General features: G+C 42.0%; 1 long non-coding RNA gene across 1 annotated transcript in view; it reads right to left on the minus strand.

Annotated features, from left to right (window-relative positions):
* The window catches only part of LOC123580816, a 221,607-nt gene that overhangs the window by 87,156 nt on the left and 107,383 nt on the right, over positions 1 to 27,068 (minus strand). Inside the window, exon 5 of the long non-coding RNA XR_006703475.1 lies at positions 9,049 to 9,211. This is a non-coding gene — a long non-coding RNA (uncharacterized LOC123580816). The remainder of the gene's footprint in view (positions 1 to 9,048; positions 9,212 to 27,068) is intronic.

The raw sequence follows: 27,068 nt of genomic DNA on the forward strand, positions 1-27,068 counted from the left end.
GTGATAATCCTACCTGAGCCTCCACCAAGTTTTGATAAAGTCCTAAATGATAATTAAGACATTACATGGTAATAGATAATTGTATAATACTACAGGGCTGTCTTTATTGCTTAAAGATGGAAATATCACCTAAAACCTAGGGGCTACGGTGAAATGACAGGTTGCTGGACTTGGTTTGTTGTGCAATGACTTTGATCGTTGACACTAAATTTCTTGGCTTGCAACAAGTGATACCTTAGAGGACCACATTCTGAGAAGGCAGGGTTCAGTGCTTCTAAAATATTTGAGCAGGGCCATGGGGGACCGCACAATGGAATGTCACTTCTCTAACAGTTATAAGGATAGAAATGAAAAGGGAAGCCCTATTGGCTAATAAACAGATGGAGGAAATATGTTCCATTCCACTGATGATTTAGAGAATACAAATTAAAACAATATTACATACTATTTTATAACTCTTAGAGAGGTAAAAATGGAAGACTGATAACACTAAGAATCTTGACAATGTAAGAAATTGGTAAAGAGCACTTAAAAATTTTTTTAACGTTTTATTTATTTTTGAGAGAGACAGAGACAGAGTACAAGTGGGGTAGGGGCAGAGAGAGAGGGAGTCACAGAATCTGAAGCAGGCTCCAGGCTCCAAGCTGTCAGCACACAGCCCGATGCGGGGCTCGAACTCATGAACCGTGAGATCATGACCTGAGCCGAAGTCGGACGCTTAACCGATGGAGCCACCTGGGTGTCCCAGTAAAAACCACCTTAGAGAGAAATTTGGCAATAATGAAAAACATTGAAGATGCCCATTTCCTACCACCAGGAATGTGACTTCTAGGTGTCCATGTTAGAGAAATGTTCACATGCTGTATAAGGAGATATGTTTAAGGGTGTTCACTACAGCACTGTTAACATACAAAGCATTCACCTGTTCTTTACTACTAATCAATATTCATATAAACAACTTCTAATCTTTAATTAGATCCATATCTTTTCTTTTTTCTTTTTTTAATGTTTAATGTTTATTTATTTTGAGAGAGAGAGAGAAAGAGAACACAAGGGGGGAAGGGCAGAGAGAGAGAGAGAGAGAGAGAGAGAGAGAGAATTCCAAGCAGGCGCCACACTACCAGCACAGAGCCCAATGTGGGGCTCGAACTCATGAACTGTGAGATCATGACCTGAGACAAAATCAAGAGTCAGACACTTAACTGATTGAGCCACCCAGGTGCCCAGTCTTTTGTCTAGAAGTTACTTTCTCCTGAAAATCTACCATGACTCTGTCATAAGCTAGCATTCTTATCTAATGTGTATTAAGGAGCCCTGGAATCACACAGAGATGTTTCTATTACCTAAGTAAATTCAGCGTTGTACACAAGACAATCTGCACTCTGCAGGCAGATTTGAAAAGAAGATGCAAGAACTCTTTAAGGAGCAAATTGGGAAATTTAGATAATTTCTTGCTGAAGTGCTTAATATCTCGTAATATGAGTACTTGAAATGTCTTTAAAATGCCAGTTGGGAAAGGAAAGAATTACATTTTCTAGAGAAAAACCTTGATTCGCTAGAGCCCTCAAATAAGGAGTCTGCACCCTCTGGTTTCCTCTCAGAAAGGGGGAAATAATCACACCATAAGTTCATATTAAGTACTAGTCAAAAAATTAAATCAATGCACCTTCAGAAACACTTCCTAAACCTCCTACACTTCCATGTGAGTCTTAGATGATTATTGGCATTTAGCGATTTAACAGTAAGCTGGAGGTCTTGAAAGCACCTCAATGATTCAAAAAATTGGTTTTGCTCAAGGTGCTATCTAATTACGAAGAATAATAAAGCTTTTGAAAAACATGATTTGAAACAATAAAGTCTGGGTTTGGGGGTGTCAGCTCTAAATTATCAAGAAAATTTATGTTTTACACATATCCATTCAGTAACTCAAAACTTCAGATAATGTGTATCAAAGGCAAGGCTGCCAAACCAATCTACTATACATTGCTAGAACCAAAATACACTGTGAAATATTTTTGCCAAAAAAGGAAAGTATGCATGTTATTTCTCACAATAACTCTAATTCTACTGGCAAAAAAAAAGGACAACCTATATTCTTCAAAGATGTTTATTGTGGTGTTATATTAAGTAACAAAATATTTCAAATAGTATAATGCTCCAAAATGGGATTGATTGAACCATTGAGCACATTCAATTACTTGAACATTATTCAGCTATTCAATATGCTGAGTTGAAAACAATATATCAACAAAAATGGAGGGCATGATATATATAAAAATTCTGTGTCTATGCTATGATTATAATTATGCCAAATTTATGAGTTCACGTGAACAGGAATTTCAGAGAAGGCGGCAAATCGCCATTCATTCTGTGGCTGTTTGGGGGTCATGGAAGAAATGATTATTTTTTAAAACATTTTGTAACTTTTACCTTTTTCTGTTATTTTAAGAGAATGGTAAACACAACACCCTATTCCTTGAGTACGCTGATTTATTTAGGGCTCCTCTCTACACACAATGACCAACATTAACGTGAGTTTTCTGAAGATATTTAGAATAAAATGAATCTACAGTCTTTGCAAAGAGGCTATAGTTTTCTCCCATAAATCACACCTCCTTTTAAAAGGAAAGAATCTTTCTCTTCTTTTCCTTTGGGCTCCAGCAGGTGGGATCACCTACATAAGATATATTTGCAGTACCTGTTTCCGTACTACATCAGCTAAGCTTTTCCTGAGTTTGTATAATCAAAACAACTTTAAAAAAATAAATAAAGATCAGAAAAGGTGGACTTCTGAGCTGAAAGAGTTTTCCTAAACTCTCACGGCTCTAATTGTTACATGCAAATTGTTCAATAAATAACGCTGGCCATAAAAAGAAAAGATATTAATTAAGAAAAGGATTTAGGCTGACTCAGTCTCATACATGAGACAAAAGGTTAAGTAAATGCCAAGGCCGCTGTGCCTCTTCAAACAATGAATATTAGTTTTAGAATCATTAATGTCTGCTTAGAAAACAGAGTCATATTGGAGACTTGTATGCCAAAATAACCAAGAACAGAACTGATTCTTTTCAATCTGAAGCAAAATAATTCTCCACCTGAGGGCTAAATGTATACCATTAAGAGTGCTAGCTACCACAGCAGGGACTGGCACTTTTAACGTAGCTAAAGCGAGATCGTGTTTTTCTTGACTATGGTAACTTACACAGTTAACACGGTTAATAATACGGATCAGCAAGGTCTGGATCAACTTTGCTGAGGAAAAGCAGGGCTGACTGGTGTTGGGAAGCCATTCCAGTCTCTGATGTGGTTATAGCAGAATTCCTAAGTGCAGGCCAGTAAAGGACAGGAGTGAACGCAGGACTGGGCAGCTGTCTGCCCCTGGCCAGGCATGCTTCCTCTCAGAGCAAAGAAAAGGTATCTTCAAAGCAAGATACTTTGCAGACTCACCTCAATATCCCCAATTGGTTGAGCCTTTGATACTTCCTATATCAATCTGTAAATTCTGCAAACTAGCCTTTATTTTGTAGTGCATTTTTCTACGAAGGTTATTCTTCAGTCACTTTCTAATTTCTACCAGAGGTAGGTCCTCCACTCTGCTGCGGTTGAGGTGAACAGGAAGGGGAAGGTTTTGGTGCCACTTGCATTTTGATAGAGTTTATAAATGTAATTTATATTTCTACTGTTTTCATTGAGTTTTCCAAATACCTTGGGAGATCATAATGCCTCTCTCAAGCCAGAATAAGTCTTTTAACATTTATACTTCCCAGTATGGGCATAAGTAATTCACATTTACAAATTTGGGGAAGTGAAGTGTGATTTTCAAATTCTAAAATTGAGAGTTTTTGGGGGGTAGTAAATTAGTTTATAATTATTGCTAATGTTAATTTGTATAGAAAATATATTTAATATGTAAGTTTTAAAAATCCTCTCAAATCCCTTCTGTGTTAAATATCTGTGGTATTGGAAATAACTGGGGTTCAACAAATGCCTTTTGCCTCAAGTTCTATTTTGCTGGCTGTCTAAATATGTGCATTCCTTTAAAAGACAATTCAACCCCTGCACCTAATGCATATATTTTTATAATGTTGGATTCAGAAGTCAGATTTTTATTTAGCTAAATACAGAAAATAAAGGCTTGCGATTCCAGAGTGATCCCACTGATGATTAAAGTAGATCCTGGGATGTACAAGGTAGAGGACTCTTAAACTGGAGCAAGAAATATGCATGAGAAGTGACATGACAGGAGGTGGGGGAGACCCAGGTCACATGTCAGCTCCTAAGCTATTTGGCAAAGCAGGTTCAGTAAGGCATTTCACCAAGTCCTGCCCTAGTTTCTCCACTTTGAAATTTAGATAATACAACCTGCCTCCATTCTGCCCTTCTGGTTCCCTTCTCACTTCATAGACATATTTTGTGAGATTAAAGAAAATGTATAAAGAAACAAAGCAACAACAAAACTGTTGGTTGGTAGGGAAAACAATTTTTTTTTAATGTTTATTTATTTTTGAGAAAGAGAGAGACAGAGCATGAGCGGAGGAGGGGTAGAGAGAGAGGGAGACACAGAATCCGAGCCAGGCTCCAGGCTCTGAGCTGTCAGCACAGAGCCCGACGCGGGGATTGAACTCATGAGCTGTGAGATCATGACCTGAGCCAAAGTCAGACGCCCAACCAACTGAGCCACCCAGGTGCCCCAGGGGAAAAAAAAAAATTAACGTGAGATAGCTTCTTAAATATCTTTATGAAAGCATGATAAAATTTCAGAGCATTTTTTGTTTTTATGCTCTAAATAGCTAATCATGAATATGATAGAGACTATTTATTTTTCTCATTATAGAGTCCTTACTAAATGGTTAACTCAATTACCATAATTTCAACTGCAAGAAATTTATACATAAACATTATGTATGTAATGTATATATATCACACATATATATTACATATATAAAATATATATGAATTATGAATATATGATGCATATATATACTTTAGGTATGTGTTTATATGTGCATATGCATATGTATTTGTGTGCATACATACATATACACACACACTGGATGGTGAAGTCACATGCTGTGTGTGTGTGTGTGTGTGTGTACACTCCAGACACAGACGCAGGACTAAAAGGAAGAACTTTTCCTTTGAAGACTTCTCCAGAAGCAGCTGGCAAACCATGGAACTAAATCAGACAGGACAGTTCTATATGAAGGTCCTTTTGTTAAACTCTCTTGGGTTAGAATTCAAAACAAATTGTGTCTATGCTGAATCATCTTCACAGAAAACAGCTACAGTTAAGTAGACCTGGCCATAGAGGTGGTAGACATTGGGGACTTTGCATCTAACAGAAGGTCCTGAGCCTTTGATAGAGCCAAGTGGATAGAGAGTGAAGCCTCCTGTTGGTCTTCCTCGATGCTGGAAGGGAGTGAGAGGTGGACATGGCTGTATAAGCCAAAATTAATGCATCAGGGATGAATGAAGGGAGTGGTGCATAATGGGAAATAGTGAGTGAAGGGCAGAGAGGAAAAATAAAAATGGAGCCAGCATACATGTATAGAGTGAAATCAACGAGGAGGAGCTCAGAAGGTGACAGATGGAGAGGCAGAAGCAAACAAACAAAACGAGGGACCCCAATTAAGGAGACAAATGGGATAAAGTATAAAAATATGCAAGGAGTGGGAAGTGAGCCAAAGAAGGAGCCTGTGCACTAGGGTGGAGAGCGAATTGCAGGGAGCAGGCGCGACTGGCTTAGGGTGAAGATGGACACAAAGAAGGGACAGCAAATGAGAGGGCAGCAAGGGTAGAGAATACAGGGCACCAGAGAGCCTGGAGCATCCTGTGAAGTCATAAGTTCATAAACAAAGGTGCAGAGACACTGGGGGGAAAGGGAACAAGAGAAAACTCTAGAAGAATACGAAATTCTATCTTTAACACACAGGCATGTTGATTGTGTTGGGAGTCCCCTCTGCCAAGGAAGCTCAGGAGGGAAGACGTTGTCTTCCCTTTGGGGGAGATGAGGAACACTAAACATTGCAAGAAGTCTGCTATACAACCACTGATGACTGAGCAAAATGTGGAAGGTATGTTTCAGTACAAAGCTCGTGGTAGGAGCAGTCAATGCTACGAGTTTGGAGGCTAGAGGAGACCAACTTGGCAAGAGACATCCGTAAGATTTTGATGAAGTCTTGAGCTAGGGCTCAAAGGAGAGGTGGTTTTCCACAGCAGTAGAGAGATGGCCATTCTATTGTTTGGTCCTAGAACCCTCTTGGGGGGTGTGACATTTGTAAGTGAGGGAGGTCCTGAACCCCTGACCACCATCACCTCTACTGCCTTACACTACCTTTCTCAGATGTGGTGCTGGCACCAGAAGCTGCCAATGTAAGCCCACATAAGCTCTTTTCTTTCACGTCCGTGTGCTTGGAATGATAATGTTACCTCCTGGTTTATCCACCCTGTTCTATCCAGAACATCTTCATCCATAAATCCTCCACCCACCCTTCTAGGCCTAAGTCAAACACTACCTCCTCCTCCTCTCATTATGAAGTTAATTGAAGTGTTCCAGTTAAAGTTCCTGCAACTTGTCTGAGCATGGAAGGCCACAAATAGTTGCTAGTTCCCAATCCTCTGGATGGGAGAATACAGAGGATCGGCCCACTCGGACTTCATTTCCCTTTTCTTCTGTTTGAAGAAACTTTGTTCTCGGTTTCCCTGATGGCCACAATGCTTCCCTGTGAATTAAGTTCAGCCATATTTCTACCTGTGAGACTTGGAAGGAGGGAATGGCCCCTGGGCTGTTTTTGTAGGGACATAAGCCCTGAAAGCATGAGGCTCATCTATGGTGGCACTGCTTGTCAATTTTCCAGTTTCCTGAATATTGACGGGCACGTGGGGTGGTGACAGGGCCAATAGCAGCTCCTTAATCCCAGTAAATTTTCTAGTTTAGAAACAGCCTTAGAGGTAGTAGCTCCTCTGGAGGGCCCACATTGTGGGAGACATTCCTGAACGCTCAGGCCAGACCCTGAGCTTTAATTCTTCTGCCATTTTATAAGTACCCAATTTCCTGTATTAAATTCTTTCCACTGAAAATATTCTGCATGTTTTCTGTTTCCCTGTTGAGACTCCACTCCTACCCTAACACAAATATGGATACAAACAGCTATAGCAGTTTGGACCCTCCATTGTAAGGCAACAATATATCCTATTGTGTTCCACAGTTAATTATACATGAGCTACACAAGTTTCTTGCTTTTTATGCTGTGAGTCCATCAGTACACCATAACGTAAAACACAGCGCCAAATATGGAGTAGGATATCCACAAAAAAATGGAATAAATCACTGCATTCTTTTCTCAGCATAAGATCCCAGGCAACGTGGAAATTACCTAAACTATTTTTTGTTCTTCTCCTGACACATCATACCATTTCTAGCTTGCCAATATGTTTCCTATTAGAGTGCCTTATTATCAAGGTTGGGGGTAGGTTTCCATGACCTTGCAACCCCTTTCCTGATGACCATCTCAGCTGCCTGGGAATGGGATTTCAGATACCAGTTTGCTTGTGGAGAATTCTTTATGTTGAGATGGGATAGGTACACAGGAGCCAGCTTGAATTTTGAGAATAGTGCCCACATAATGAAGTAATAAAATGAGGCCAAAGGATTTTATTGTTGCTGGCTACTTCTACAAGTCTTATCACTGGGGCGCCTGGGTGGCGCAGTCGGTTAAGCGTCCGACTTCAGCCAGGTCACGATCTCGCGGTCCGTGAGTTCGAGCCCCGCGTCAGGCTCTGGGCTCATGGCTCAGAGCCTGGAGCCTGTTTCCGATTCTGTGTCTCCCTCTCTCTCTCTGCCCCTCCCCCGTTCATGCTCTGTCTCTCTCTGTCCCAAAAATAAATAAACGTTGAAAAAAAAAATTAAAAAAGTCTTATCATAATTTCTGTAATTAACATATCTGTATTTGTAGTTAAAACATAAACCAGAACTAATAAGAGATCATAAGCTTGAGTTTTATAAGCCGCTTCTACCCACAGGCCTTGGGAATTTTGAGATGTTTTAGCCCGTTTATGATGCGGCTCTTATCCTCTTTAGGCTTCAAGTCACAAATACTGAGTTCATGTTTGTTTGTTTGTTTGTTTTTACCCAATTTGCAAATTGTCTTGCTCTCTATCGTTATCAATTAACAAAGACAGCAGCAAAATATTTCTGTTATTGTTAATTTTCTTTACCCTACATACCAAATTCCTAGACCATCCTAAGTACTTGCTTAAGCAATATAAAAACGAAATAATGGAAGTTGGAAAAGCTAAGACCAATCAATATACCGACACATTGCTGAAGACCAGTCCGAGTCCAGAACAAAAACAAGAAACGTCATGGCGTATGAAAATGCCACTCCTCAGTCTTGTAAGTGGTTTTCAAAATGTATGGCCAAGAATTGTTTTTTCGACTCTGCCATTCTTCTTCTTCCCACTCATTCCCACTCTGCACAAGTGCACATGTCATTATATTCCAACAAACTCAAACAGCCACTTGGCAAAGATATATTTGGTTTCTCCCCAAATGCCCATATGTCCGTGTCATGCAGATGCAAATGTTACTGGAAGAAGATATGTAATGCAGTAAATGCCAGGACGTTCTAAGCGTGTTGACTTGTGCTCTTGATGGCATCATCACTTACCTGGGTACTCCCCTAGCTCAATCTTAATTTCTTGACTTGTCCTTTAGTAAGGGTATCACTGAAATTCATAAGTGTTACATCCTTTCATTCACTGAGAAGCTATATAATTAAGAAACTGGAAAGTGTGAGGAAGACGCAACCATTTCCAGTTAGCTTGCATTTGTCTCAGAAAGAGGCTGAGGCCATCAGAGAAGCCAGCTTTTTAACTAAAGGGGTCCCCATCCTACAGACAAATGAAACACACCTTTCACTCGTTAATTCATTCTTCCATTTTCTATGTGCTAACCACGAGGATTATTGAGATGAAGAAATATGGATTCAGCCTTCAAGAGCTCATTGTTTCCTCAGGGAGACAGACATATCGGCGCACCTGTCCTACCTGGTGAAAACTTCCTGCCGTAGAGGCATCAGCAGTGCATTCTGGGAGCAATCAAGCAGGGGCAGCTGAAAGAGGATCCCTGAACATGTTCTCAGCAAATACGCGAACTTCTCTCAAAATGTGTTACAGTGGCACTGGAGGACAAGTTGATGTCATTATATTCCTTTTGGAGAAAAAAAAAACCTGAGATTTAGAAAAAAAAACTGGAAGTAAACTTCCCCACAGCCATCATACAGAGCTGAGATTAGAACCGTTTCTGAAGGCACAGTGACTCAGCCCAACAAAATAGATGTGCTGTTCCAGCATTGCTTGGCAAAAAGCCCTCCTTGCCATGAGTAGAAAAGATGCTACATTTTGTTTCATATTCAAAATATGTTATATAACCCAGTTGGAATTCACTGAAACTATGTTCTCACTTCATTCCAGACCCTCAAGGGACACCTGGAAGTGAATTGTGGGCAATGAACCATCTGTTTTTCTGTTCAGCCTTTCCTTTCCAAAGTCAGTTCTTCCCCTATTTGTGGTAAGGTGACTACCATTTCCCTGTTATGCAAAAGCAAAGGCCCAGGATCAACTGTGAGGCCTTTCTTTTCCCTTCCCACTCCTATCCGTTCATGACCTAATGTGTACACATTCTTTCAGAGAGTCACATACCCAGAAACACACTTATCTTCTTTTCTGTCTCCTGTCTCCATTCATGTAACATCCTGACCCTTCCAATGGTATCCCACTACCTGTTCGGCTCTAAGCTCTCCTGATTTATACTGCCTGATTTGTCTTCCTACATTTCTCCTGTCATCAATTAATCATCCACCTTGTGCCAAACCCTTAAAGTCTCTCTTCTACTTGAAAGAGAAAACACTTAGCCTGACCACTAACAGCTCTCCAGGCTCATGGTCTCTGACCCTCTTCTTTCTTTCTTTTTTTAAAAATAAGATTTGCCTGTTCTTTTTTTTTTAAATGTTCATTTATTGATTTTGAGAGAGAGAGAGAGAGGGAGAGAGCGAGCGAGTGGGGGAGGGGCAGAGAGAGAGGGAGAAAGAGAATCCCAAGCAGGTTCCAGGTTCTGCACTGTCAGCACAGAGCCTGACATGGGGCTTGAACTCAGGAACCATGAGATTATGACCTGAGCCAAAATCAAGAGTTTTTTTTTTTCATATTTGATCATGCTGCTGTTCTTTCCTGGGTTGCTTTACATCTATTCTTCCAGATCCCTCCTTTTGACAAGGCTCCACCTCAGCCTCTTGAAGTCTTTCTTGATTGTTCTAGTTAATCACATCTTCCTTCCACTCAGAACCCTCAAAGACTTTAAAAGGTGTACCCTTAATTTGGCCCTCACCTTAGCAGACCTGGTCAGAAAATACTCTTTTACACCGATGTGTCAAATCTTCCCAAATATTTATCGATGACTTAATACACTCCAGTCACTGTGAGAGATGTCTTACTTATACAATCTTCTAGAGCATGAGTGCGGGAGGAGCAGAGAGAGAGGGAGACACAGAATCCCAAGCAGGCTCCAGGCCCTGAGCTGTCAGCACAGAGCCTGACATGGGAAGGTCATGACCAGAGCTGAAGTCACACACTTAGCTGACTGAGTGACCCAGGTGCCCCCCCTTTTTTTTTTAAATTTTTTATTTAATTTTTTTAACTTATACTATCTTAGTAAAACCTTGCAAAAATCTCAGGAGTCAGTATCCCATTTTCGGATGAGAAAACCAAGAAGAAAAGTCCCTGACGGACCTAGAGCCACACAGCTAGTTAGCATCTGAGCTGGACTAGAGTTCAGGTCTGTCAGAAGGTAGGTCCATGAAGTTTCCACTGTGATATTATAATATGAACTCTTTGATAGAAAGGACCGTGTATAGGACGTCTTTAGAACCCACCAGCAGTGAACATGCTGCAAATCCTTAATGGTATGTACTAATTAAGTTTTTCATTCTAAGGGTGCTCTGTAACCTTCGTTTTAAAAGGGACGGCGACAATAGCGTTCAGGCCGACGACAGGCTCTAAATGTTCAGCTACATGTGGAGTCGGCAAAGTACACACCTGTTTTCATTTCAGAACTGCACACCAATTTCCTTTCCTAAGAGAAGTGCAAGAAAGCCGATTTGTCCATGGGTGGGGGAAAGAAGATCGTAGAAACCTCTCTCATCAGTGAGAAAAGAGAGGCCTCAAATTGTATCTGCCAGCCCTTTGCTCCTCACCATTTGATTTGGGGTTAGGGTGCTGGCCCATGTCTTCCAGTTGATTCTTTGACGAAGAGGATGGTGACGCCAACACTGTGAGTTTACAGTGAACGGCTCTTTGAGAGTTAGTCCACCACGAAAACCTCCCGCTGTTTTGCTCCAGTAAAGTGGGGTCACCACGTGGCCCCAGTGAAAGTGATAACCTGCTAATGTGGTCACTGTGCCAGACAGGAGTGGCAAATCCTACTTGAAATGAGTCTCCTTTGGCTGTAGAGAAGTCTTCATTAGACCAGATTAGAAACAGGAGTGTCAAGAATCTGAAGTTTCTCAAAACACTGAAAGAGAGATGTGACTTGCTTTATGATCAAAAAGTTCACGTCTGTAGAGCCAGTGATTAAGGAAATTTTTCATAAAACTCAAGAGGTTCTGTGAAGATTCTGGTGACTAAGAATGTCACTCTCTGTGATGAAAAATAACTAGAGTCAGGTTGAAGAATAATGTTTGCATCTTCACTGTGTGGGTTCAAGAACTATATTCCACTAGAGTTAGCTAATATTATGCAAGCTTTGAAAAGAGAGATGTTTTGTGACTAGGATAACCTACGGAGAATAAAAAGTCTGATTTGATGAAAAGCCTCTGGTAAAATTAGAACCTGTTTCTATGCTTATTCAAGGAAAATAGAAAGTAATGAAAATTAAAAGAGTGGCAGAAGACTCTTGCAAAAATCCTGACAAGATGGCAATCTAGAATTCAATAGAGTTGATTTTGTCTTTCTCTATGGTTTCATCAGCTTTTTTTCCTCTTCCTTTCCATTTCTTTTTCTTTCTGTCTCTCTCCAATAAAGACACATTTCTTAGTAAATTCATTATATGCATAAAAGCAGTATTTTCAGGGAGAGCATGCAAGCTTGTAAAGAAGAGCAACGGGGAGACCGTGCTCGTCAGCAACCCATCAACAAGCAGTTACTACTTGGTGCACACTGAATTCAAGGGGCAGTGTAAGGAGAGAAGTGGCTGATTTTAGACAAGCTTCAAGGATCTAGCCTGGCAGATGCATTTGTGTGGGTATCGTGATTTGGAAACTATTTATCATATCAAGAGCCAGGAATAGAACTTGGACGCTGACATGTTTAACACAGAGGGCCGGGAGCCCCTGAAGCCCAAGCACAGGGCACAGAGCACAGATTCAAGTGTTAACCACAGAGGACAGTTAATATCAATGTCAGGGGACACGGAGTTAATCAGTTTGGACCAGCATTCATTAATTGATGAAATCTAATGGGTGCCATACTCTGTGCTCGACAGACTTCGTAGTGAAAACACAGGCCTGTGGACAGCCAGTGAACCACGTCAGACTCTGAAGTCAAAGCTGAGAGCCCATGAGAAACACTCAAGGGAGACAAGTGAGTTGCAGAAGTCTTAATCCCGAAGCCCTTGGGAAAAACACCCTTAGGCTGCTGTTGAACCAACTGCCCTAAAGCATGGTCTGCAGTGTTCAGAAGCTCAATGTCTTATCGCCGGACGGGTCTGAACAGGCCAGGGTTTCGGTCTGACTCTGCAAACCAGGAGCATCCCAGGTCACTGAGGACCTTTCCCTTTGTGGCTCAGTCTAGTGCACAGGGAAGAAATAAATAGTCACAGAAAGGTGTGGACTGCAGGGACCTCTCCCAGTGGTGCCCTACGAAGTGGCAATTATAGACATGAAGCATCTAGTACAGTTCCTGGTGAACACTGAAGTCTAGACTGAATACTAATGTGTATCTTGCAGTTACTAATTGGGTAAACCACAGCCCACTGACCGTCTGTATCTACATTTATAAAATGGGCATCATAACACCTTCTGCGTCTGATCTTGGTCCGATCGTCCTCCGCTCTGTTTTGCTCTGCTCTGCTCTATGTTGCAAGAGGCTGACCCTGCAAGTGCATGTATCTGTTTCCTGGCCAATGGGAGGGAGGCACTCGTGGGAGAATGGAGGGCAGGAGAAAGAGAGATACCAGGGTATTTTTTCCCACAGTCTCACTGCCTTGGCGGGCATTTCCAGAAGTAACTGTGTCTCCTCTGTGGTTCTGGTTCCCTCTGGGCTCTTGTAATTCTATCTTCTTCCTTTCCCCACCAATAGAAGGTGTCTCACCATCTTTTTTGGCATCTCAGCTCTTGCATTCCCTGTTATCAATTTACTATCTTATATTCTCATTGTTACCAACTGTCCATCTTAAATCCACTCTGTTATAAATATGCAGAAGGTTTCTTTTTCCTGCTTGGATTCTGACCAATGCACCTTTTTCACAGTGTTCTTATAAGGGGTCGTGGTAGTGCTCACTTTGGCAGCACATATAATAAGGAGTAGCGGTAATTTCAGACATGAAGCCTCTAGTACAGTGCCTGGTGAATAGTAAAGTGCTCAGGTATTTGCCCACTAGATACGGTTGTCAAAGCAAGACCTGCTTTATGTTGGTCCCCTGCGTCCCTATTTTAGGCTCCATCTCCAGTCGTCCTTCATTGTGCACTTAACTCTGCGTGGCATTTGTTTGGTAACAACATATATATGCTTTTGCATGTGAGCTTAGATAATATCTTAAAATTTTTTTAATGTTTTATTTACTTTTGAGAGAGAGAGACAGAGTGCGAGTGGGGGAAGGGCAGAGAGAGAGAGAGAGACAGACAGAATCTGAAGCAGGCTCCAGGCTCTGAGCTGACAGCACAGAGCCTGATGCAGGGCTCGAACCCACGAACCATGAGATCATGCCCTGAGCCGAAGTCGATGTTAACCGACTGAGTCACCCAGGCACCTCGAGCTAAGATAATATCTTAAAATTAATGTTTTATTCCTCTCATGGCCCTAAACATGCTAGGAATAGCAGGCCCCGATTAAATGTCTGATGCTGGAAAGAAAGCCTTGAAATTTACTTCTCTCTCCACTCTTAGTGTAGTTTGTGAGATTACCCTGTTTCCCAGGTGGTCTGAGGGTGGGCATCCCCTCCCTGAGCCCATGTGATGCTTTCTCACATAGCCTGAGGGTTGTGTGCAGGAGCCCGTGGCAACTGTGGCAGATCCTGGAAATCTATCACAGGCCAAGTTTTTTTGAGCACAGTGTAAGCATCGGTGTTGAGTTCACCTAGAGAAATAAGAGCAGTATATTGTCATCATTACTTACAGGTGTCTTGTCCGCCTATGGGATACCATGTAGCCCTTTGCCTAGAAGCACAATTAGCATCTTTACTGCCTATTTCATTGTTAAAACTCAGATGTGTTGAATAGGCCTCCCAACCATCATTTGTCCTCAGTATAAATACTATTTTCTTGAGAATTGGGGTACTAATTAAGAGATACCCCTTTGTATCATGTTTGCCATGATATTTAAACTCTTGAGTCACAGTGTCCTCCTCTGTAAAACTGGGAAAATATTACCTTCCTACTAATATTATTTTCAGAATTACAAGTATACGTAAATGTTTTTTTTTTCAAATCAAGGGATCCAAAGATGCCAGCACCATTCAATGGGGAATGAATAGTCTTTCCAGCAAATGGTGGTGGGAAAACTGGATATCTATATGCAAAAGACTGAAGTTGGACCCTTACCTAATACCATACACAAAAATTAACTCAAAATGTATCAAAGAACAAAATGTAAGACCACAAACTATAAAACTCTTAGAAGAAAATAACGGACAGGGTAGCCTGGGTGGCTCAGTCAGTTAAGCATCTGACTCTTTTTAAATTTTTTTTTTTTTTCAACGTTTATTTATTTTTGGGACAGAGAGAGACAGAGCATGAACGGGGGAGGGGCAGGGAGAGAGGGAGACACAGAATCGGAAACAGGCTCCAGGCTCTGAGCCATCAGCCCAGAGCCCGACACGGGGCTCGAACTCACGGACCGTGAGATCGTGACCTGGCTGAAGTCGGATGCTTAACCGACTGCGCCACCCAGGCGCCCCAGCATCTGACTCTTGATATCAGCTCTGGTCATGATCTCACAGTTCATAAGATTGAGCCCCACGTCAGGCTCTGTGGGAATTTCTCTCTCTTCCTCTCTCAGAATAAATAAATAAACTGAAGAGAAAAGAAAAGAAAAGAAAAGAAAAAAGAAAAGAAAAGAGGACAAAAGTTTCATGACATTGGATTTAGGAATGATGTCTTGGATATGACACCAAAGGCACAGGCAACAAAAGAAAACTAGACAAATTAGATTGCATGAAAATTTAAACATTTTTGCATCAAAACACACTAGCAACAGATTGAAAAGGAAACCTGCAGAGTGGGAGAAAATATTTACAAACCATATACTTGATAAAGATTAATATACAAACTATATAGAGAATCCCTAAAACTCAACAAGAAGACAGACAACACAATTCAAACATGAGCAAAGGACTCAAATAGATGTTTCTCCAAAGTCGATATGCAAATGGCCAATAAGCACATGAAAAGTTGCTCAATATCACTACTCATTAGAGTAATGGAAATCAAAACCACAACGAGATACTATTTCACTCACGTTAGGATGACTCCTATCAAAACTACAGCAAATAACAAGTGTCGGCAAGGATGTGGAGAAATTGGAACACTTCTGCCCTAGAGGTGGGAATGTAAAATGATACAGATGCTATGGGGAAAAGTATGGCATTCCTCAAAAAATTAAAAATAGAATTACCACATGATCCAGTAATTCCCCTCCTGGGTATATGTTCTGAAGAACTGAAAGCAGGGTCTCAAAGAGATATTTGTATACCCATGTTCATAACAGTATTATTTACAATAGATAACCTGTGCAAGCAACCCAGTGTCCATCAACGAATAAATGGGGAAGCAGCAATATATATATATATATATATATATATATATATATATATATACACACACACACATATATATGTATATATATACACACACACACACACACACATACATACGATGGAATATTACTCAATCTCAAAAAGGAAAGAAATTATGACTTATGCTATAATATGAATGAACTTTAAGGATGTGCTAAGTGAAATAAGCAGGTCACAAAAAGACAAATGGATGCTTCCATTCCTACATGAGCCACCTAAAGTAGTCAGAATCATAGAGACAGAAAACAGAATGGTGGTTGCCAGGTCCTGGGAGTAGGGGGAAATGGAGAGTTACTGTTTAAGGTATAGAGAATTCCAGTTTTACGAGATGAAAAATGTTAGGGAGATGGATGGTGGTGATGGATGCACAACATTATGAATGTATTTAATACCACTGAACTGTACACTTAAAAATTGTTAAGATGGCAGATTGTGTTTTACCACAGTAAACAAATTTTGGGGAAAAAAACCCAAAGACAAAGGGATCCATGAAGTAAAAACCACCTCACTCAGGAGGATGATCTCAAGACTTATGGACTGACTGGATACATGAAGTTGAGTCTTAGAACTCTGTAGAAGGGCAAGAGCCCGTTGGTCTCCTGTGGCTCTTTGAGTAACCCTTGTCCTGCTTCTTATGTTACCTAGAAAACTGGAGACTTGCACACCTGAGGCTCAGTGGAAAGTATGCAATTAGAAAAAAACACAGCTCTTGTCCTCAAGAAGGTTGTAGTGCAGTTGAGGGGAGGAAAATATATGTTCTCTCATGGTTCATTTCAGTTCGCCTGTCTTACTCAGTTGCCTGGAAGAAAGGCCCGTACCCCGCAAAGTTTGGCTTATTTTTTTTGCAGAAAGAAGCCTGCAGACCACTGGTAGCAACTATTTTTCGTGGTAAAATTTCTCGAATAGCAGAGGAAAATCTAGATTTGGTAAGAAAAACAAAGCTCAAGCTAAGTTGGGAGCCCCAAAGCTGGCCTGTGTAAGAGCTTATTCTGAAGGGCTAAGTTCTCAGCCTGTCTTTTGGAGTGACTCACCAGAAGATTCTTGTCATAGAGTGAGGCATCTTCCCTTTTCCGGCAATAAACTCTAGAGATCTTCCATGTTTTCCTCTTCCTTTCTTCCTTCTTAAAACCCTGATCTCCAAAACGTAGTTGGGACTCTAGAAAAGAAGGTCAGTAATTTAGGAACACAGTATCTAGTGATTCCTTCTCTTCTTTGAGTCTCCCCATCCCTAAATAGGAAGCAGGAAAATCACTTGTATGAAAGGCAGCACCACCGAGAGCCTTGCTGTGCATGCTTCTAGTCCTTGAGAAGAAAGGACTTCGCAATATCATATGTCATACATAACAGAAACCAAAGGCAGGTGAACTAAGTATACAGACTATGGATTCTTTCATGGCTGGGTTCTCTGACTTGGAGAGCTCATGTCTAGATTAATGAAAATGTGGAGCATTCACAGAATCATCAAGATGGTTTAGATAGGGAGGGGAAACAGGCAAGAGTGAAGGCAGGAGAAATACTCTTTTTCCATTGCCCAGCTCCTCATCATTTCCTTAGGTGATGACCCACTGACCCACCGCTGTTAACTTTCAATGGCTTTCTTTACCACCACACCTCTGCTTCCTTTTGTAACCAGCTCCCCCCCCCCCACTTCCGCTTCTTTTTTTCTTTGCAAGTTGCTTCCATCCATAACGTCAGCAATAATCACTGTGGTATTGTTGCTCAGGAAGTTTTGAAGAGTCAGAGTGGGCTGTAATTGAGGAGTTCATTACCAAGATCAGCTGGTTCCCTGATTACAGTGGCAAGGTGAAATATTTATCCTCACCAAAAATCTCCCGCACAACCGTCTTCCGAGTCACCCACTTTCCACTCTTTTCATTCGAACCCCGATGAGCTTGTCAGCAAAATTAAAGGTATGTCATTCACATCGTGCCTGCATTGCAAAGGACTATAAACCTGCCAACCTCTTTGATGAAATAAAAGGGTTTTATTTATGATTCATGTAGGAATATGAGGTTATTTTTATTCCGTCAGTACACTAATAATCAGACGAGGGCTCGGGAAATGAGGAGCCCAACTGACAGGGAAGGTTCTGATAAAGGGGAGCCCTCTAGGGTGTTTGCCCCGCTTTGTAATCTCCTTTCTAGTGTGAGGTTACGAGCGTGGCAGAGTGTGAGCCAGCTATAAGGCTTGGCTGCAGGAACAAAGACAGTTGCAATCCGGCAGGACTTGGGATGCCATTCGATGAAGGGGAGGGAAAAAAAAAAGCAGTCCCTTCCACGAAAAAAAGTTTTTGCTCCGGCCTCAGGTTAGCAATTTGGAGCCTCCCCAGTTTCCTGTGATGTCTCCAGTTCAAAAGACAGCCGATCTTCCAGTCTGCACTCCTACTGGGCATTCTAGCCAAAGTTAAAAAAAAAATAATAATATAAAAAGATAAGTAAAAGAAAGAGAAAGGAAGAAAAGCCAATTGGCCAGGTTCCTTCCACAATCATTAACCATTTGTTCCTGCCACCAACGTCCTTGGTTAAGGTGATCTGACTTAAAGGCAAACAAATGTGGCTGAGTGTATTTCAAAGGACACCCTTGCCTTATTATTTCAAATACGCCCATAATTTGGGGCCCCTTTCATCTTTGTTCCTGCTCTAGGAAGTGCTTGGAAGCTATTTTAATTCAAGTTGGGGGTAAATTCTCATTCCTACCCATTCCTCCCATTGAGATGACCTTAAGCAATTCTGAATAAAAAGTTATCTCTGCATGAACGGGGCAGCATTAGGACCTGTGATTTGCTCAACAGTGACATCTTGGCAGAGAAACACAAAGACATACAATCTACTGAGGATGAAGTGCAAGAAAGTTCACTGGAGGAAGGAAAATAATACTAATCCTTTATTCAATAAGCAGTGAGTAAAATGAGGTGCTTTTTTCGGTAAGGTTAAGTAAGTGAAAAGTAAATTTAAAAACGGCTGTATCAACTCAGATGAGTGTTTATGTGAGGGGTCCCGCTGACAGTGTGGTTTTTGTGACAAAGTACCACTTAACGTTATCCTCAGGTATTTATGTATATGTGTATGTGTCTGTATGTCTTTCCAGAGAAATCGCACTGGCAAAGGTCCTGGCTGTTCCTTCAGAACCGAGAGTTGGGTTCTCCAGTGCTTATCCTCCTCGCTCCACACCAAAGGGCACCTTTTCCAAGGATGTTGTTGCACCCACCCATGACTGAAACAAGCCTTGACTGATACCGGAACATTCCTCCAGGATGGCCAATTACACGGAAGTGGCATCTGCGGAAGTAAAAGCCCCAGCTACACACCAAAGTTACCGAGGCCTGAGCCGCACGCCCCGTGAGAGGATGTAAAAGATGCTTTGGCAGGATCTGCCTGCGTGGGCACTTGGGACTAATGGTTTACGTATCGTGGGTCACCCTGTCCTATTAGAAAAATCAGAGGAAAATGTCTTGCTTCGGAACTATCTGGTCAAATCATTTATCTCTCAAGAAAGTCAGGCATTGATGGGGCACCTGGGTGGCTCAGTTGGTTAAGTGTCCCACTCTGCTCGGGTAATGTTGTTGCGGTTGGTGAGTTCGAGCCCTGCATCGGGCTCTGTGCTGACAACTCAGAGCCTGGAGACTGCTTTGGATTCTGCGTCTCCCTCTCTCTCTGCCCCTCCCCCCACTCGTACTCTTTTTCTCTCTCTCTCTCATAAATAAATAAATGTTCTTAAAAACTGAGAACAAACTGAGGGTTGATGGGGGGTGGGAGGGAGGGGAGGGTGGGTGATGGGTATTGAGGAGGGCACCTTTTGGGATGAGCACTGGGTGTTGTATGGAAACCAATTTGACAATAAACTTCATATATTGGAAAAAATGAATAAACTTAAAAAAAATTAAAAAAAAATAAATAAATAAACGTTAAAAAATTAAAAAAAAAATAAAGTCAGGCACTGTTGCTGTTGTTTTCAGTTTCCAAGACATATTCTGATAAGGTAATCCTATAGTTGGAGAGAAATGGCATGTTTAGCTGCCTTTGCTGGAAGCCTGGCCTATCTATCTCATCCAAGTTCCACAACTGAAGTTCTGTGTGGCTTTAGCAAGTGACCTAACATCTGTGTGCCTCAGTTTTGTCATCTCTAGCACAAGATTCTCTTAGCCTCTTGTCTCGCTGTTTGAGTGGCAAGTAAGATATTGGGTGTGCGTGTTTAGAAAAGGATAAAGCTTGATTTGGAGTCAAGCTGTTTTAAGTGTGAAATTCTACATTCAAAAATGGGCTTCGTGGTAATGCATGCCAACCAGCCTTTGAGCTGGGTTCTAGAAAGGGTTTCCCATCTAAGACAGGGCCTGCCTAGGTGGGGAACGACTCTGAATGGCAGAAGGTGGGGTGGGGGTGGGGGTGGGGCAGACACAACTGTGTTATGTCCAGTGCCCCTCACAGATTTCTTTTTTTTTTTTTCCAACGTTTATTTATTTTTGGGACAGAGAGAGACAGAGCATGAACGGGGGAGGGGCAGAGAGAGAGGGAGACACAGAATCGGAAACAGGCTCCAGGCTCTGAGCCATCAGCCCAGAGCCCGACGCGGGGCTCGAACTCACGGGCCACGAGATCGTGACCTGGCTGAAGTCGGACGCTTAACCGACTGCGCCACCCAGGCGCCCCATCAGATTTCTATCAGAGAAAGCACTGGCCTAGTGGTCACTGTCAGAACAAAGTGGGAGAAGTCCTGAGCCGCAAAGTATCATAGAATGATCTAGTTCACAGGAGCCAGAGATTCCAAGGCCTGCTTTACTTTCATTGAAATTGCACCAAAATGAGAAGCGCTTCAGTTTGTTAGCACCGGCGACTGACAAGGCAATTACTATGGAAGTATTTAAGAAATTAGAACATCTCTCCAGTTCCAAATATGGATCTTTGAAGGCAGCCTCTTTGACCATGGCAGAGAGAAGCCTGAGGTGTACAAGGAGATGGCCTTGCACCTTTATTTCCCAGAGCCACGAAGCACGCCTCTCACGCAGGCCATAGTGCCAGGAGGTACAGCAGGTAACTAGTCCATCGGCCCTCGATTTCACTCTCGTGGAGCAGGGAGGTTCATTATACTCCCTTTATCAGCAGCGAGGTTTACAGCTGAATCCATAAGAGAGCTCCGTGTGAAACACGAGCTGAGAGAGAGGCCCTGCGTCTCACCATTAATAAGCCCTCTTCTGGGATCCGGCATTAGCGAGATTCAGCGGATCATGGAGCACAGGGGTATCATTTTTACATGATTACTCTAAATTCTTAAACCAGAGGCTTAAGAGAGAGGCTTCTCACAAAAGCAGCCGTGGGAATTGTTGAATGATTGGTACAACACTTGCAGTGGGTTAAACCACTTCAGGTAGCTCCACTTGTGGGGCTTACGACCCGGTATTTAGCAACCTGCTTTCCAAAGGAAGGGGAAGGGGTGAGAGGAGAGGAGGGGTTGTCACGGGGGAAAGGGCAAGGTTTACCGTGAGCCCTGGTGTGGTGTGCCCGCAGCCCCACCCTGCCCTGCCCTCCTCCTGCTCTTGCCACGTCTGCCTGGCCTCTCACCAGTGTGGTGCTTGGGATTATCCGCTTTCAGAACACTGACACCACTGCAGGTCTTCTGAAGAGGCTGACACTTGTCCCCATAAACTCACCTGCTTCCTTCTCTGGCAGCAGTGAGATCCCTGCTGAGAATGACAGGCTCAGACAACCGGAGCCGGTCCTCCGGGCCGCTTGGGCCTCCCTTCTCTAAAATAGCGCCGACGTTCAGAGAAGAAAATGCTGATGCTATTTTCTCTCTTCCTTTGGTCCAAACTTCCAACGACTCCTGTAGTCTATCTAGGAGGTCTCTTTGAAGGTAATGTGCCTCACTGTGCCTGGGCGACTCTCCACTGGGCTTCACTACCCATGCATAAACTAAAGTTTAATTCACCAGCTCAGAACAAGGGATACCTGCCTCCATTCAGCACAAACCAACACTCTAACAAGGGGCTTTCTCAGGGGAAAAGTGAGGCAGCTTTCTGCTTTGCCTCTGAATATGGGAAGTCCCAGAGGGCAAACCAAAGGCTCACCATACCTTCAGTATTTGAACTCTTAAGATGCACCTCTTATCTGATTGCCTAGGACATAGGTGTATTATCTGAAGCCCCATCTTGCCCTTAATTGTACTGGGTTTTGTATTGTTCTCTCATTATTTCAAAGGTTGGTATCAGCTCCCCACAATGAGAGACTATGCCATTGAAGGGTAGGGACTGTGCTGTATTTTTCTTTTGAACACCCAGAGACTTCCAGCACAGCCCTGGGCATACTTGACATACTAAAAACAGACTGGCTGACTTCAGTAGAAATGCAATTTGCATTCTTAGGCTCCTTCTCCCCGAAGCCTCTGACACTTATTTGAAAGTATTTTCAAAATGTTTACATCTGTATGAGATCTAGAAATCCATAGTGGTGTGGACTGAATTTTGTCCCCCTAAAATACATAGGCTGAAGCCTTAATCCTAATGTGACTGTATTTGGAGATAGGGCCTTTAAGGAGGTAAATAAGGTCAAAAGAGGGCGTAAGTGTGAGCCTTTAATCTGATACGACTGGTGTCCTCATAAGAAGAGAAGGAGACACCAGCAATTGCTCTCCATGCACGTGCACAAAGGAAAGAATACGCAAGGACATAGCCGGCTATCCACCGGCCAGAAAGTCAGGCCTCACCAGAAAGTAACTCTCCTTGGAGCGCGATCACAGACTTCCAGCTTCCAGAACCGTGTGAAGATGCATTTCTACGAAGACATCCAGTCTGTCGTGTGTGGTGCTGGCAGCCCAAGCATACTAATACGCACAGCTACCCATTTTACGGATGACTCAGAGAGACGCACAGGGTCAAAATAAACATCGGCTCTCACATCATGCTCATTTCACTGTCTCATGTTGCAGCTGGGAAATGCTGGGTGCCAGTGGAAGGGAACTGGAGTGCACAAATGAAATCTCGGTATCAAACCGTACTGAGTTTCTTACGTGATCCCCTTCACTTGCCAGTTTATAGCCTTTGGAAACCTACCAGCCTGCAGACAGTGGGAAGGAAAGGCGGGGGGCGGGGGGTGGCTTCCTCTGGAAGTCATAGAATGTAGCCAGTCTCAAAATCAACTGCAAGGGGAAGTTTTACCGTGGGGCTAGTACAGGGAGGCACCCCCGAAAGACAGATTTTGTTTCTCCCAAACCATGCACGTGAATATAGCCTAGACAACTGTTCAGAACATTTCTCTCACAAAAAATAGGGGAACCGCTGGCTATTGGGACAATTGACTGACACTACAGAAAAGAAAGTTAATCTTCCATATCAAAATTTTTAGATGGATCAAAGATCTAAATGTAAAAATAAACTATAAAAATACTGAAAGAACATGTAAGTGAATGTTTATATAATTTTGAAGAGGGAGAGGTCTTTTCACATGAAACTAAAGACAGAAGTTCTAAAAACAAAATTTATGTATTTTACCTGATAAAAATCAATACCAGTGTAACTAAGCAAACCAGTTAAAGGCAGGAGTGAGATGTTTCGAGAAATACATGAAAACATATTTGCACATATGTAGCCAGCAAAGTTAATATACTTAAGTATGTGAACAGTTCTTTCTAGTTGGTAAGAAAAAGGCAAGTGTTGCAAGAATATAGTGGGAAAATTGAGGCACCTAGGTGGCTCAGTTGGTTAAGCGTCTGACTTCAGCTCAGGTCATGATCTCACAGTTCGTGAGTTCGAGCCCCGTGTCATGCTCTGTGCTGACAGCTTGTAGCCTGGAGCCTACTTCAGATTCTGTGTCTTCCTCTCTCTCTGCCCCTCCCCCTCTTGTGCTCTCTCTCTCAAAAATAAATAAACATTAAAAAAAAGAATATAGTGGGCAAAGAACGTGAGTAAACAGTTCGTAAAATAAGAACCTTAACTGGCAAATATATAGTTAAAAAAGTTTCATTCTATGAAGCAAATAATTGCACATTAAAACCATGAAAATATTTTTTATATCAGAACATATGGGTAATAGTTCTTTTTTTTCTAATATTATAATATCCAGATTGGCAAGGGTGTATTTCCTCCCTTTTATAAACTGCTGCTGAGAGGGTAAATCAAGAAACATTTCTTGGGGGACATTTAGCAATATCTTCAATACTTTGCATATAGTAAATTTATCAAAAGCCTTAAAATGTATTACCTTTGACTTGCCAATTCCACCATGAGAAATTTGTCCTAAGGAAAAGATTGAACAAGCAGGCATCTGCACAGAAATGTTGATCACAGGTTTGTTTATACGGATAAAACTATTGGGGAAAATCTAAATATTCAACACTAGGGCACTGGGTAAGTAACCATACATCTGTTTAATGGAAAAGCCATTAAAATGATGTTGAAGGTATTATGGGTTTGTCAACATGCAAAGACATTTCTAATATATTCCATAAGTGAACACAACACCTATAAAGTATGTGTGTGTGTGTGTGTGTGTGTGTGTACAAATTCTGGAAGAATACACACCAAAAAGTAAACAGTTTAACATGAGTTATCTCTCTGGGCATGAGTTTAGATCATTTAATTTTAATTTTATTTTCTAATTTTCCAACAGTAATCCTCCTTTCTTAGAAAACGGCTACGATAAAGAGGATGGGATGAAAGGTCAGAGGATGTAACTGGAGAAACCGTTTTTGGAAATGGAAACAATGAGAGGTCTTTTATTCTACTGGCTGCTCTTAGTGTTTCATAAAGGGTGGTCTGAGTATCAGAACCACTGGGAGGCCTTGTTAGAATTTCAGATTCCACAACCCTACCTGGACCTTTTAAATCTGAACCTCTGGGACAGGACCCAGGAATCTACCAATGTCATGAACTCCCCAGGTGATTCAGTGTAAGGGTTGAGAACCATGACTGTATAAATCACCTGGATTCTTTAAATCTCAGAGTTACTGAATAATGATCAGTCATATTGACTACATGTCACGTGATAAGTAGCTTCTAGAAGCCTCCTTATCAGTGCAGTGACTGCTGGGTGCTCATGGAGACAGCCGAGGGATGCCGATCAGGGCATCCTGGATGCAAGAGGAAAAGCCCTTGTTCTAGCTTGCTCTGTCCCTTCCTCCCCTCACTGCTTCTCCTTCCATGATTTGCAGGCCGTAGAAATCATCCTGGCCTCTGAGTCTCTTTGCATCTAGTGAAAGTCTCAGGCACTTTCACCCAACAACAAAGTAGACATTATTCTTTGGGAATTAGCTCCAAGAGCTAGAGAGAAACAACCCACTTAGGAACCTGCCAAAGAGGCGATGTTGGGAGTAGAGTGAAAAGAGAGGAGTCCAAAGAGCTGAAGCTTTCCCAAGGCTGAGGTATGGCTGGAGTGGATTGAGGGGGAAGAGGAGAAAGAGTTCTTTTTAAAATCGGCCAGTTTTCCAGGGGTGTGAGATGCCAAAACTAAGTTTTCCATAAGTTTAAGCACAGACGCTGCCTCTGTCAGCTCTCCAGACTCTGATGATAATATGATACCCAAAGAGTGTGGTTGCTCCCAAATGCCACAGTGAGTGTGTCAGTCCACGTCTGGCATTTAATTGCTTTCCTAAATTACCAGCAGGTGGTGCAAGAGTTTCCAAGTTCATGAACTTCCCCTTCACATGGCTTCTGCTCTGGGGAATCTCTGTCAATAGCTTACTCCTCCTTGCTGTGAGTTCCTCTCATAATCCTTACATGGCTCCTCCGGACTCGAATAATCACAAGGGAACAAGAAGCATCTTTAAAACGAATTTTGTACCTTTTAAAATGTGTTAAATATAAATGTAGAATCAAAGAAACATGCATTAATTATAGAACTGTGTTAAGGAAAAGGGGAAAAAAATCCCATTACTAGCAAACCCAGAAGAAACATAGCTTCCTCCTGTTGGCAAAGAGGAATGGAGAAATTTAGCAGAAACCTTTAGGATTTAATGCCCTTGACCGCCCACTAAGGACACTGTGAATATGGATTTGGGATGGGAGGTTGGTGTGGGGTAGGGTATTAAATTAGTCCAACTCAAAAAATCTAAAAGAATGAAAGGAGATAAAATCAGCACTGTCTGAATTGTATTGTTAGCTTCACGGTTATATAAAAAGTGAGGAAGAATCTCTGATTGGGATTCCCAGAAGTGCTGTTTTGGGATATTTCAGGCCAAGGAGGAGTCGAGAAAGACTGTTTTAAGAAGACACCAGGCTGTTAGATGCAAGTTCAGCCAGGGTCCTGTTCTAAGGAAGAGCTGGAAGCAAAGGGGACTAGAGCTGGAGTTTGCTCGTGGTGGGGTGGAAAACCACATTCCGTAATCGAGGGTGCAACTCTGACAAGGTCTCAAGTCATGGGTGCTGTGGGGTTCCTGGGTCTTGGGCAACTGCAGCGGAGGGCAGAGTTAGAGAGCGATAGTGAATTGGGGACTTTGTTCACACATCGCATGCAGGAATTCAGATGTGGAGACAGTGTGCATCATCTCACTATTACAGTTCATGGATTTAAATGACGAAGCAGATAAATATTGGATTAAGGCATTTGTGAGTACTTGCATGTCTCTGATGAAAGCTGGAAAATGACACTACTGTCTTAGACAAACAGAGCTCCAAGGAAAGCTGCAGAATTTGGCTCATGAGACAGAATGTAGTTTGCATGGAATGAATCTGCTTTTTCTAGAAATCTTCCTCCTTTCAGAGACCCTGAATAGACTCTTTCTAGGGCTGCTTTACTGCTTTTGAAATTGCTAACTACTCTAGAACTAACCCATGAAGATCATGAACAAAACCTCGATATGTTGGGTGACTGTAGCAAGCTATTCAAACTCCATGTGCCATTATGTTTGAGGCCACAAATGTAGAGTTTCTCAGCCATAGTGAAAAACTGGATATTATTTCACAAGCAATGGTTACAAGGAATATACCATATACAAATACGGACAGGGGTGTGTGGACAGGAAATCAACTCTATTACACTCAATTACATTTGCTGAAACCATATTATATACATAAACT

Source organism: Leopardus geoffroyi, chromosome A3 (genome assembly GCF_018350155.1).
Source record: "Leopardus geoffroyi isolate Oge1 chromosome A3, O.geoffroyi_Oge1_pat1.0, whole genome shotgun sequence".
Lineage (NCBI taxonomy): Eukaryota > Metazoa > Chordata > Mammalia > Carnivora > Felidae > Leopardus > Leopardus geoffroyi.